This window comes from Littorina saxatilis, linkage group LG16 (genome assembly GCF_037325665.1).
Source record: "Littorina saxatilis isolate snail1 linkage group LG16, US_GU_Lsax_2.0, whole genome shotgun sequence".
NCBI lineage: Eukaryota > Metazoa > Mollusca > Gastropoda > Littorinimorpha > Littorinidae > Littorina > Littorina saxatilis.
The window spans coordinates 3,880,632-3,895,206 of NC_090260.1; the positions used below are offsets into that span (position 1 = coordinate 3,880,632).

At 42.1% G+C, this 14,575-nt stretch overlaps 2 protein-coding genes across 2 annotated transcripts in view; both read right to left on the reverse strand.

Annotated features, from left to right (window-relative positions):
- The window catches only part of LOC138950257 (uncharacterized), an 89,412-nt gene extending 87,052 nt beyond the window's left edge, over positions 1–2,360 (reverse strand). Inside the window, exon 1 of the mRNA XM_070322000.1 lies at positions 2,205–2,360. The gene's annotated coding sequence lies outside the window, so the exon portion shown is untranslated. The remainder of the gene's footprint in view (positions 1–2,204) is intronic.
- The window catches only part of LOC138950250 (uncharacterized), a 255,207-nt gene that overhangs the window by 236,255 nt on the left and 4,377 nt on the right, over positions 1–14,575 (reverse strand). The gene's annotated exons all lie outside the window — the stretch shown is intronic.

Sequence of the window (14,575 nt, forward strand, 5' to 3'; positions counted from 1 at the left end):
TGTGGGAATGTGTAAGTGGAGCATATAAGAATGCCCATGTGTGAATGTGTAAGTGGAGCGTATAAGAATGTGTAAGTGGAGCGTGGTCGAATGTCCATGTGTGAATGGGTAAGTTGAGCGTATAAGAATGTCCATGTGTGCGATGTGTAAGTGAGACATGGATGTGTTCATGTCTGAATGCGTAAGCACAATGCAAGGAATGACCAGAGAGGTATGTGGGAGGTGTGTTTATAACCTGCCCTGTTATATAGTGCTATATGCCTTATGTAAAATCAATGTCTTGTTTGTATTATTGTTATGTACCACGCCTGAATTTCTCTATGAGATAATAAAGTATTCTTATTCTTATTCTTATTCTTATACATACATACATACGCACGCACAGACAGACAAAGTTGACGATCGCATAGGCTACACTTACGTGAGCCAAACTTTTTTTAAAAGAAGGACAGTCACACTACGTTTTTCTCGTACACATCAAACCGAGTGATGGACTGACCTAAATCATTGACTGAAGCAAACGGACACTGACAGACCCTTGTTGACTACAGCTTTACGACATAATGTGGTTGGTCAGTCAGATGGTGGGTTGGTGTGTGTGTGTGTGTGTGTGTTGTTCGTTTGTTGGTCGGTTATTCGACAGATGGGTTGGTTGGTAGATGGGTTGGTTGGTAGATGGGTTGGTTGGTAGATGGGTTGGTTGGTAGGTGGGTTGGTTGGTAGATGGGTTGGTTGGTAGATGGGTTGGTTGGTAGATGGGGTACTTCCTTGCTTTTCTGAGCTGAGGTGCCCGAAGCAAACGAGGATGACACCCAAACTGGTGAGAACTAATCGCGGGGTATGATTCATTGAAATGACAACAAATCTCACTGTTAACAACAACAATAACAAAAACACCAACAACAACACCAACAACAACACAAACAATAACAACAATAACAACAACAACACCACAACAACAAACAAAGACCGAACTCACCTGAACCTCAACCAACATGAGGTGTAGGGAGCAGCACAGCAGGACAAGCAGGAAGGACTTCATGTCGGGCTTCATTTGTACAACAAGGAGTATGACTGCCTGAGTGGCGGGCACATCAAGTATATAGGAGTAGGAGCACATGGGAGATGTAGTACGTATGCAAATGAAGCAGAAATCAATCATTAAAGGCACAGTTCTTCCAGCGTATGTCAGCATGTTAACCGCGACATGCATGTCAGGGCTTGTTTGTTCAAATTAAACCATTTCTTCACTGACACATGTTCAGCGCGACACGCATGTCAGGGCTTGTTTGTTCAAGTTAAACCATTTCTTCACTGACACATGCTCAGCGCGACATGCATGTCAGGGCTTGTTTGTTCAAGTTAAACCATTTCTTCACTGACACATGTTCAGCGCGACACGCATGTCAGGGCTTGTTTGTTCAAATTAAACCATTTCTTCACTGACACATGTTCAGCGCGACACGCATGTCAGGGCTTGTTTGTTCAAATTAAACCATTTCTTCACTGACACATGCTCAGCGCGACATGCATGTCAGGGCTTGTTTGTTCAAGTTAAACCATTTCTTCACTGACACATGTTCAGCGCGACACGCATGTCAGGGCTTGTTTGTTCAAGTTAAACCATTTCTTCACTGACACATGCTCAGCGCGACACGCATGTCAGGGCTTGTTTGTTCAAGTTAAACCATTTCTTCACTGACACATGCTCAGCGCGACACGCATGTCAGGGCTTGTTTGTTCAAATTAAACCATTTCTTCACTGACACATGTTCAGCGCGACACGCATGTCAGGGCTTGTTTGTTCAAGTTAAACCATTTCTTCACTGACACATGTTCAGACTTGGTGGACTGCTTTATAACTTTCACAATATTTTGCTTCCTTTCAAGACGTACTTCGAGTAAGTATTTAGAATGTTACAGATATTATTTTGTTCCGATGTTATGCAATGATACTGGAACACTGTTTAAACTCGTCATAGGATTCGTCACTTGTGTTAAAAAAGCATTAATGACTTCACATGTCTACATACAAATGATTGATTCGTCATTTGTGTTAAACAATGCATTAATGACTTCACATTTCTCCAGACAAATGATTGATTCGTCACTTGTGTTAAAAAAGCATTCATGACTTCACATGTCTACAGAACAAATATTAATACAGTCATATGACCAAGGTACCAGTTAGAGTTTATTCTCACCTGTATGGCCGATGATTTGGCTTGTCCGAATAGGTTGAAACTTCAGTCTTGTTCCGATGGCTTGGCTTGTCCGAATAGGTTGAAACTTCAGTCTTGTTCCGATGGCTAGGCTTGTCCGTTTAGGCTCAGATTGTAGTCTTTATAGTACGTATGTCGAGCCTGGGCATGCCTTGCATGAACGGAGAATGGGCGGAGCTTGATGACATGAACGGAGAATGGGCGGAGCTAGATGACATGCGACATGTATATTGCGACGTGGATGTAGCACACTACGGCAACCAATATCTATCGATTGGAATGTGTCCCTTAGCTGAGTTATTCAACAGCAACAGTGCGAAATGGGCGGAGTTTGATGACATGAGGCGCGTCAGGTGAGGTGGCTGAAAAACGACAACGGATATTTTTTTAATTCAATTTCGTCACTAGACTGTATACGTGTACACTGACACAACCATTTGTCGTGTACACTAAAACCACATTGTGACTTGCCCTGTCATACTTCTTTACACGTATACACTAAAGTGACATTGTGACTTGCCCTCTCCTACTTCTTTACACGTATAAAAAGTGACATTGTGACTTGCCCTCTCCTATCTCTTTACACGTATACACTAAAGTGACATTGTGACTTGCCCTCTCCTACTTCTTTACACGTATACACTAAAGTGACATTGTGACTTGCCCTCTCCTACTTCTTTACACGTATACACTAAAGTGACATTGTGACTTGCCCTCTCCTACTTCTTTACACGTATACACTAAAGTGACATTGTGACTTGCCCTCTCCTATCTCTTTACACGTATACACTAAAGTGACATTGTGACTTGCCCTCTCCTACTTCTTTACACGTATACACTAAAGTGACATTGTGACTTGCCCTCTCCTATCTCTTTACACGTATACACTAAAGTGACATTGTGACTTGCCCTCTCCTATCTCTTTACACGTATACACTAAAGTGACATTGTGACTTGCCCTGTCATACTTCTTTACACGTATACACTAAAGTGACATTGTGACTTGCCCTCTCCTACTTCTTTACACGTATACACTAAAGTGACATTGTGACTTGCCCTCTCCTATCTCTTTACACGTATACACTAAAGTGACATTGTGACTTGCCCTCTCCTACTTCTTTACACGTATACACTAAAGTGACATTGTGACTTGCCCTCTCCTACTTCTTTACACGTATACACTAAAGTGACATTGTGACTTGCCCTCTCCTATCTCTTTACACGTATACACTAAAGTGACATTGTGACTTGCCCTCTCCTCTTTCTTTACACGTATACACTAAAGTGACATTGTGACTTGCCCTTTCCTATCTCTTTACACGTATGCACTAAAGTGACATTGTGACTTGCCCTCTCCTACTTCTTTACACGTATACACTAAAGTGACATTGTGACTTGCCCTCTCGTATCTCTTTACACGTATACACTAAAGTGACATTGTGACTTGCCCTCTCGTATCTCTTTACACGTATACACTAAAGTGACATTGTGACTTGCCCTCTCCTCTTTCTTTACACGTATACACTAAAGTGACATTGTGACTTGCCCTCTCCTATCTCTTTACACGTATGCACTAAAGTGACATTGTGACTTGCCCTCTCCTCTTTCTTTACACGTATACACTAAAGTGACATTGTGACTTGCCCTCTCCTATCTCTTTACACGTATACACTAAAGTGACATTGTGACTTGCCCTCTCCTATCTCTTTACACGTATACACTAAAGTGACATTGTGACTTGCCCTCTCCTATCTCTTTACACGTATACACTGAAGTGACATTGTGACTTGCCCTCTCCTACTTCTTTACACGTATACACTAAAGTGACATTGTGACTTGCCCTCTCCTACTTCTTTACACGTATACACTAAAGTGACATTGTGACTTGCCCTCTCCTACTTCTTTACACGTATACACTAAAGTGACATTGTGACTTGCCCTCTCCTATCTCTTTACACGTATACACTAAAGTGACATTGTGACTTGCCCTCTCCTGCTTCTTTACACGTATACACTAAAGTGACATTGTGACTTGCCCTCTCCTACTTCTTTACACGTATACACTAAAGTGACATTGTGACTTGCCCTCTCCTATCTCTTTACACGTATACACTAAAGTGACATTGTGACTTGCTCTCTCCTATCTCTTTACACGTATACACTAAAGTGACATTGTGACTTGCTCTCTCCTATCTCTTTACACGTATACACTAAAGTGACATTGTGACTTGCCCTCTCCTATCTCTTTACACGTATACACTAAAGTGGCATTGTGACTTGCCCTCTCCTATCTCTTTACACGTATACACTAAAGTGACATTGTGACTTGCCCTCTCCTATCTCTTTACACGTATACACTAAAGTGACATTGTGACTTGCCCTCTCCTATCTCTTTACACGTATACACTAAAGTGACATTGTGACTTGCCCTCTCTCACTTCTTTACACGTATACACTAAAGTGACATTGTGACTTGCCCTCTCCTATCTTTGTACACGTATACACTAAAGTGACAGTGTGACTTGCCCTCTCCTCTTTCTTTACACGTATACACTAAAGTGACATTGTGACTTGCCCTCTCCTATCTCTTTACACGTATACACTAAAGTGACATTGTGACTTGCCCTCTCCTATCTCTTTACACGTATACACTAAAGTGACATTGTGACTTGCCCTCTCTCACTTCTTTACACGTATACACTAAAGTGACATTGTGACTTGCCCTCTCCTCTTTCTTTACACGTATACACTAAAGTGACATTGTGACTTGCCCTCTCTCACTTCTTTACACGTATACACTAAAGTGACATTGTGACTTGCCCTCTCCTCTTTCTTTACACGTATACACTAAAGTGACATTGTGACTTGCCCTCTCCTATCTCTTTACACGTATACACTAAAGTGACATTGTGACTTGCCCTCTCCTATCTCTTTACACGTATACACTAAAGTGACATTGTGACTTGCCCTCTCCTCTTTCTTTACACGTATACACTAAAGTGACATTGTGACTTGCTCTCTCCTATCTGTTTACACGTATACACTAAAGTGACATTGTGACTTGCCCTCTCATATCTCTTTACACGTATACACTAATGTGACATTGTGACTTGCCCTCTCCTATCTCTTTACACGTATACACTAAAGTGACATGGTGACTTGCCCTCTCCTATCTCTTTACACGTATACACTAAAGTGACATTGTGACTTGCCCTCTCCTATCTCTTTACACGTATACACTAAAGTGACATTGTGACTTGCCCTCTCCTATGTCTTTACACGTATACACTAAAGTGACATTGTGACTTGCCCTCTCCTTCTTCTTTACACGTATTCACTAAAGTGACATTGTGACTTGCCCTCTCTTATCTCTTTACACATATACACTAAAGTGACATTGTGACTTGCCCTCTCCTATCTCTTTACACGTATACACTAAAGTGACATTGTGACTTGCCCTCTCCTATCTCTTTACACGTATACACTAAAGTGACATTGTGACTTGCCCTCTCCTATCTCTTTACACATATACACTAAAGTGACATTGTGACTTGCCCTCTCCTATCTCTTTACACGTATACACTAAAGTGACATTGTGACTTGCCCTCTCCTATCTCTTTACACGTATACACTAAAGTGACATTGTGACTTGCCCTCTCCTTCTTCTTTACACGTATTCACTAAAGTGACATTGTGACTTGCCCTCTCTTATCTCTTTACACATATACACTAAAGTGACATTGTGACTTGCCCTCTCCTATCTCTTTACACGTATACACTAAAGTGACATTGTGACTTGCCCTCTCCTATCTCTTTACACGTATACACTAAAGTGACATTGTGACTTGCCCTCTCCTATCTCTTTACACGTATACACTAAAGTGACATTGTGACTTGCCCTCTCCTATCTCTTTACACATATACACTAAAGTGACATTGTGACTTGCCCTCTCCTATCTCTTTACACGTATACACTAAAGTGACATTGTGACTTGCCCTCTCCTATCTCTTTACACGTATACACTAAAGTGACATTGTGACTTGCCCTCTCCTTCTTCTTTACACGTATTCACTAAAGTGACATTGTGACTTGCCCTCTCTTATCTCTTTACACATATACACTAAAGTGACATTGTGACTTGCCCTCTCCTATCTCTTTACACGTATACACTAAAGTGACATTGTGACTTGCCCTCTCCTATCTCTTTACACGTATACACTAAAGTGACATTGTGACTTGCCCTCTCCTATCTCTTTACACGTATACACTAAAGTGACATTGTGACTTGCCCTCTCCTATCTCTTTACACATATACACTAAAGTGACATTGTGACTTGCCCTCTCCTATCTCTTTACACGTATACACTAAAGTGACATCCGCCCATTTTGCTATTGCTCAGAGCTGGCACATCGATTAAACGAGTTAATTAATGTTGAGAGAAATCTAGAAGCAATCTGAAACATGTTTTGACGCCAAAACATTGCTTTTACATTGGCCCAGCTCCCCATTAGGGTTTGGGGGTTCTGTGTTAGTCTGTATCGAGCATAACCCAGAACATGCGCACAAATCTCCACGTTTTGACATGAATGATCACTTATTGCGATATATATATTCATTGTAGGATCTAGTTGCCTACATTTGGTAATCCCCAAAGCATTTGTGAACGTTTCAAACAAAAAAGTATAGTGGAACTCTGCTTCAGACACCTACAGACTTTTCATGCTAAAAAAAAACAAAAAAAAAACCTTCCCCTACCCTACCTCCCCGGTTTTGTAAAGAAAATCTGGTCTGAAGTCTTTTCATGCGCAAAAAAAAATTAAAAAAATTCTAAGCTTTCTGTCTGTGGCGGTTTAAATTTGAATAACGACATCCAATAAAGTCTACCAATCACGTGATTCCTTTCTAAGCTCTCTGTCTCTGCCGGATTGCATTTGAATAACGACATCCAATAAAGTATACCAACAGCTGCAAAAACTGTTAAGAAACTTGAAACTCATCAAAAGGAATGAGTTGCACCTTGGGTCATTTCGGTCCTGAATTTCCCGACCTGAGCCAGGCAAAGCAGGAAAACAATACAACGTAATTCCTTTCTAAGCTTTCTGTCTCTGACGGATTGCATTTGAATAACGACATCCAATAAAGTCTACCAACTATCAGCTGCGGAGACATTTGTCTCGAAAAAATACGCCGAGAAGCGTTAAAGTTCCCCTTGGTTTGTCCCTGTCAAAAACAAAATGTGGGATTACTGGTAGCTTTTTTGTACTACAGTGGTCGCCGGTTAATATGACCGCGGTTAATATGACCAGCCGCGTATTATGACCAATTTTACCCGGTCCGGAATTGTCCTTCTTTGTTATGTATTAGAAAAAGCCGCTTTATATGACCACAACGCCACTTAATATGGCCACATTGTTTCGAGAAAATAGCAACAAGTTCACATCTTTTTCAGTTTGAAATCACTCGGGGGGGAAAAATACGTACGATTTTTTGAAAAAGGCAAAAAGGCGTGCGATATTTTCTTTCTTTTTCGTGAATGAAACTAAAGTGCTCAGTGCTCAGTGCTCAGTGCTCAGTGCTCAGTGCTCAGTGCTCAGTGATCAGTGATCAGTGATCAGTGCTCAGTGATCAGTGCTCAGTGATCAGTGATCAGTGATCAGTGCTCAGTGCTCAGTGATCAGTGATCAGTGATCAGTGCTCAGTGCTCAGTGATCAGTGCTCAGTGATCACTGATCACTGATCAGTGCTCAGTGATCAGTGATCAGTGCTCAGTGCTCAGTGATCAGTGATCAGTGATCAGTGCTCAGTGCTCAGTGCTCAGTGCTCAGTGATCAGTGATCAGTGCTCAGTGCTCAGTGCTCAGTGCTCAGTGATCAGTGCTCAGTGCTCAGTGCTCAGTGCTCAGTGCTCAGTGCTCAGTGCTCAGTGATCAGTGCTCAGTGATCAGTGCTCAGTGCTCAGTGCTCAGTGATCAGTGCTCAGTGATCAGTGCTCAGTGCTCAGTGCTCAGTGATCAGTGCTCAGTGATCAGTGCTCAGTGCTCAGTGCTCAGTGCTCAGTGCTCAGTGCTCAGTGATCAGTGATCAGTGATCAGTGCTCAGTGCTCAGTGATCAGTGCTCAGTGATCAGTGCTCAGTGCTCAGTGCTCAGTGCTCAGTGCTCAGTGATCAGTGATCAGTGCTCAGTGCTCAGTGATCAGTGCTCAGTGATCAGTGCTCAGTGCTCAGTGCTCAGTGCTCAGTGCTCAGTGATCAGTGCTCAGTGATCAGTGCTCAGTGCTCAGTGCTCAGTGATCAGTGATCAGTGCTCAGTGCTCAGTGATCAGTGATCAGTGATCAGTGCTCAGTGCTCAGTGATCAGTGATCAGTGATCAGTGATCAGTGCTCAGTGCTCAGTGCTCAGTGCTCAGTGATCAGTGATCAGTGATCAGTGATCAGTGCTCAGTGCTCAGTGATCAGTGCTCAGTGCTCAGTGCTCAGTGATCAGTGATCAGTGCTCAGTGCTCAGTGATCAGTGCTCAGTGATCAGTGCTCAGTGCTCAGTGATCAGTGCTCAGTGATCTCCAATGTCGCGATCATTATTCTCTCTCTTTTTTTTCCCCGAGACTGAGCGTCATAAAAAAGGAAAAAAAGCGTGCGATCTTTTCATTATTTCCCGTGAATAAATCTACGGTGATCATGGAGAAGTTTCGAGCCTTTGACAATGAAGTGAAGGATCTCCTCTGGTCTAGCACCAACACACAGACCAACATCCGTGAAGTGAAGGATCTCCTCTGGTCTAGCACCAACACACAGACCAACATCCGTGAAGTGAAGGATCTCCTCTGGTCTAGCACCAACACACAGACCAACATCCGTGATTTTTTCCAGGCCCCTAAGTGAACATTTGGACGTGTATATGCCGTTTCTTCCATTTACTTTTCATTTCATTTCAATTTCTTTTCAACGGACGTCATCGATAATGGCTACAATGTACAGTGCACATATCTAATTTTGTGTTTGTTGCCAACAAGTTACATATTCTTACAATTATTAATTACAAATGTCTCTCTCTCTCTCTGTCTCTGTCTCTCTGTCTCTGTCTCTGTCTCTGTCTCTGTCTCTGTCTCTCTCTCTCTCTCTCTCTCTCTCTCTCTCTCTCTCTCTCTCTTCCTCCCTCTCTCTCTATATGAGCAAAATGTGTATGTCTGTTCGGAACGACCGCCTGTCTGTGTGGTCAGAAAATAATAACATTTTAGATGAAAGCCAGGCTGGTTTCCGGAGGAATTACTCAACTATTGTTTACCCTTCACGCTTGCGTCCAGAAACAATGTTCACAAAAGGCATGCGTGCGGTGCGGAAACGAATACACTGATTTGTGTGAATGTATGCAAGGCCTTAAACAAGGATGTGTACCCTCACCGACAATTTTCTCGTTTCTGATCAACGAACTGGCGCAGGATGTCATACAACAAGGCAGACATGGGATACGTTTATCTCCGTCTGAGTTAGAACTGTTTGTAATGCTTTTTGCTGACGACATTGCGCTGTTATCCAGCACTGTAGTAGGCCTATAAAAACCAGCTTAAAGTCCTGCGCTGCTCTGCAGATAAACTGTGTCTGAACGTGAAATTGACAAAGACTATATTCATGGTTTTAGAATGGGCGGGCACATTGCACAGAAAGAGAAGTGGTTCTACGGAATGGATCGTCTTGAGATTGTGAACTCGTTTAAATATATCGGTGTAACCCTTTCCACCCAACTGAGCTGGAACATTGCAGTAGAAACAAAGACAACCATGGCGAAAAAGATCGAAATCGTTAGATTACTGAACAGACTTGGCTGCCATTAGGCAAAGGTGTTTTTCAAACTGTTTGACGCACGGATCGCCCCTATGCTCTTGTAAAGTGACATTGTGACTTGCCCTCTCCTATCTCTTTACACGTATGCACTAAAGTGACATTGTGACTTGCCCTCTCCTCTTTCTTTACACGTATACACTAAAGTGACATTGTGACTTGCCCTCTCCTATCTCTTTACACGTATACACTAAAGTGACATTGTGACTTGCCCTCTCCTATCTCTTTACACGTATACACTAAAGTGACATTGTGACTTGCCCTCTCCTATCTCTTTACACGTATACACTGAAGTGACATTGTGACTTGCCCTCTCCTACTTCTTTACACGTATACACTAAAGTGACATTGTGACTTGCCCTCTCCTACTTCTTTACACGTATACACTAAAGTGACATTGTGACTTGCCCTCTCCTACTTCTTTACACGTATACACTAAAGTGACATTGTGACTTGCCCTCTCCTATCTCTTTACACGTATACACTAAAGTGACATTGTGACTTGCCCTCTCCTGCTTCTTTACACGTATACACTAAAGTGACATTGTGACTTGCCCTCTCCTACTTCTTTACACGTATACACTAAAGTGACATTGTGACTTGCCCTCTCCTATCTCTTTACACGTATACACTAAAGTGACATTGTGACTTGCTCTCTCCTATCTCTTTACACGTATACACTAAAGTGACATTGTGACTTGCTCTCTCCTATCTCTTTACACGTATACACTAAAGTGACATTGTGACTTGCCCTCTCCTATCTCTTTACACGTATACACTAAAGTGACATTGTGACTTGCCTTCTTCTATCTCTTTACACGTATACACTAAAGTGACATTGTGACTTGCCCTCTCCTATCTCTTTACACGTATACACTAAAGTGACATTGTGACTTGCCCTCTCCTATCTCTTTACACGTATACACTAAAGTGACATTGTGACTTGCCCTCTCTCACTTCTTTACACGTATACACTAAAGTGACATTGTGACTTGCCCTCTCCTATCTTTGTACACGTATACACTAAAGTGACAGTGTGACTTGCCCTCTCCTCTTTCTTTACACGTATACACTAAAGTGACATTGTGACTTGCCCTCTCCTATCTCTTTACACGTATACACTAAAGTGACATTGTGACTTGCCCTCTCCTATCTCTTTACACGTATACACTAAAGTGACATTGTGACTTGCCCTCTCTCACTTCTTTACACGTATACACTAAAGTGACATTGTGACTTGCCCTCTCCTCTTTCTTTACACGTATACACTAAAGTGACATTGTGACTTGCCCTCTCTCACTTCTTTACACGTATACACTAAAGTGACATTGTGACTTGCCCTCTCCTCTTTCTTTACACGTATACACTAAAGTGACATTGTGACTTGCCCTCTCCTATCTCTTTACACGTATACACTAAAGTGACATTGTGACTTGCCCTCTCCTATCTCTTTACACGTATACACTAAAGTGACATTGTGACTTGCCCTCTCCTCTTTCTTTACACGTATACACTAAAGTGACATTGTGACTTGCTCTCTCCTATCTGTTTACACGTATACACTAAAGTGACATTGTGACTTGCCCTCTCATATCTCTTTACACGTATACACTAATGTGACATTGTGACTTGCCCTCTCCTATCTCTTTACACGTATACACTAAAGTGACATGGTGACTTGCCCTCTCCTATCTCTTTACACGTATACACTAAAGTGACATTGTGACTTGCCCTCTCCTATCTCTTTACACGTATACACTAAAGTGACATTGTGACTTGCCCTCTCCTATGTCTTTACACGTATACACTAAAGTGACATTGTGACTTGCCCTCTCCTTCTTCTTTACACGTATTCACTAAAGTGACATTGTGACTTGCCCTCTCTTATCTCTTTACACATATACACTAAAGTGACATTGTGACTTGCCCTCTCCTATCTCTTTACACGTATACACTAAAGTGACATTGTGACTTGCCCTCTCCTATCTCTTTACACGTATACACTAAAGTGACATTGTGACTTGCCCTCTCCTATCTCTTTACACATATACACTAAAGTGACATTGTGACTTGCCCTCTCCTATCTCTTTACACGTATACACTAAAGTGACATTGTGACTTGCCCTCTCCTTCTTCTTTACACGTATTCACTAAAGTGACATTGTGACTTGCCCTCTCTTATCTCTTTACACATATACACTAAAGTGACATTGTGACTTGCCCTCTCCTATCTCTTTACACGTATACACTAAAGTGACATTGTGACTTGCCCTCTCCTATCTCTTTACACGTATACACTAAAGTGACATTGTGACTTGCCCTCTCCTATCTCTTTACACGTATACACTAAAGTGACATTGTGACTTGCCCTCTCCTATCTCTTTACACATATACACTAAAGTGACATTGTGACTTGCCCTCTCCTATCTCTTTACACGTATACACTAAAGTGACATTGTGACTTGCCCTCTCCTATCTCTTTACACGTATACACTAAAGTGACATTGTGACTTGCCCTCTCCTTCTTCTTTACACGTATTCACTAAAGTGACATTGTGACTTGCCCTCTCTTATCTCTTTACACATATACACTAAAGTGACATTGTGACTTGCCCTCTCCTATCTCTTTACACGTATACACTAAAGTGACATTGTGACTTGCCCTCTCCTATCTCTTTACACGTATACACTAAAGTGACATTGTGACTTGCCCTCTCCTATCTCTTTACACGTATACACTAAAGTGACATTGTGACTTGCCCTCTCCTATCTCTTTACACATATACACTAAAGTGACATTGTGACTTGCCCTCTCCTATCTCTTTACACGTATACACTAAAGTGACATCCGCCCATTTTGCTATTGCTCAGAGCTGGCACATCGATTAAACTAGTTAATTAATGTTGAGAGAAATCTAGAAGCAATCTGAAACATGTTTTGACGCCAAAACATTGCTTTTACATTGGCCCAGCTCCCCATTAGGGTTTGGGTGTTCTGTGTTAGTCTGTATCGAGCATAACCCCGAACATGCGCACAAATCTCCACGTTTTGACATGAATGATCACTTATTGCGATATATATATTCATTGTAGGATCTAGTTGCCTACATTTGGTAATCCCCAAAGCATTTGTGAACGTTTCAAACAAAAAAGTATAGTGGAACTCTGCTTCAGACACCTACAGACTTTTCATGCTAAAAAAAAACAAAAAAAAAACCTTCCCCTACCCTACCTCCCCGGTTTTGTAAAGAAAATCTGGTCTGAAGTCTTTTCATGCGCAAAAAAAAATAAAAAAAATTCCTAAGCTTTCTGTCTGTGGCGGTTTAAATTTGAATAACGACATCCAATAAAGTCTACCAATCACGTGATTCCTTTCTAAGCTCTCTGTCTCTGCCGGATTGCATTTGAATAACGACATCCAATAAAGTATACCAACAGCTGCAAAAACTGTTAAGAAACTTGAAACTCATCAAAAGGAATGAGTTGCACCTTGGGTCATTTCGGTCCTGAATTTCCCGACCTGAGCCAGGCAAAGCAGGAAAACAATACAACGTAATTCCTTTCTAAGCTTTCTGTCTCTGACGGATTGCATTTGAATAACGACATCCAATAAAGTCTACCAACTATCAGCTGCGGAGACATTTGTCTCGAAAAAATACGCCGAGAAGCGTTAAAGTTCCCCTTGGTTTGTCCCTGTCAAAAACAAAATGTGGGATTACTGGTAGCTTTTTTGTACTACAGTGGTCGCCGGTTAATATGACCGCGGTTAATATGACCAGCCGCGTATTATGACCAATTTTACCCGGTCCGGAATTGTCCTTCTTTGTTATGTATTAGAAAAAGCCGCTTTATATGACCACAACGCCACTTAATATGGCCACATTGTTTCGAGAAAATAGCAACAAGTTCACATCTTTTTCAGTTTGAAATCACTCGGGGGGGAAAAATACGTACGATTTTTTGAAAAAGGCAAAAAGGCGTGCGATATTTTCTTTCTTTTTCGTGAATGAAACTAAAGTGCTCAGTGCTCAGTGCTCAGTGATCAGTGCTCAGTGCTCAGTGATCAGTGCTCAGTGCTCAGTGCTCAGTGATCAGTGCTCAGTGCTCAGTGCTCAGTGATCAGTGCTCAGTGCTCAGTGCTCAGTGCTCAGTGCTCAGTGCTCAGTGCTCAGTGATCAGTGCTCAGTGATCAGTGCTCAGTGCTCAGTGCTCAGTGCTCAGTGCTCAGTGATCAGTGCTCAGTGATCAGTGCTCAGTGCTCAGTGCTCAGTGATCAGTGATCAGTGCTCAGTGCTCAGTGCTCAGTGCTCAGTGCTCAGTGCTCAGTGCTCAGTGCTCAGTGCTCAGTGATCAGTGCTCAGTGCTCAGTGCTCAGTGATCAGTGCTCAGTGCTCAGTGATCAGTGCTCAGTGATCAGTGATCAGTGCTCAGTGCTCAGTGCTCAGTGCTCAGTGCTCAGTGATCAGTGCTCAGTGCTCAGTGCTCAGTGCTCAGTGCTCAGTGCTCAGTGATCAGT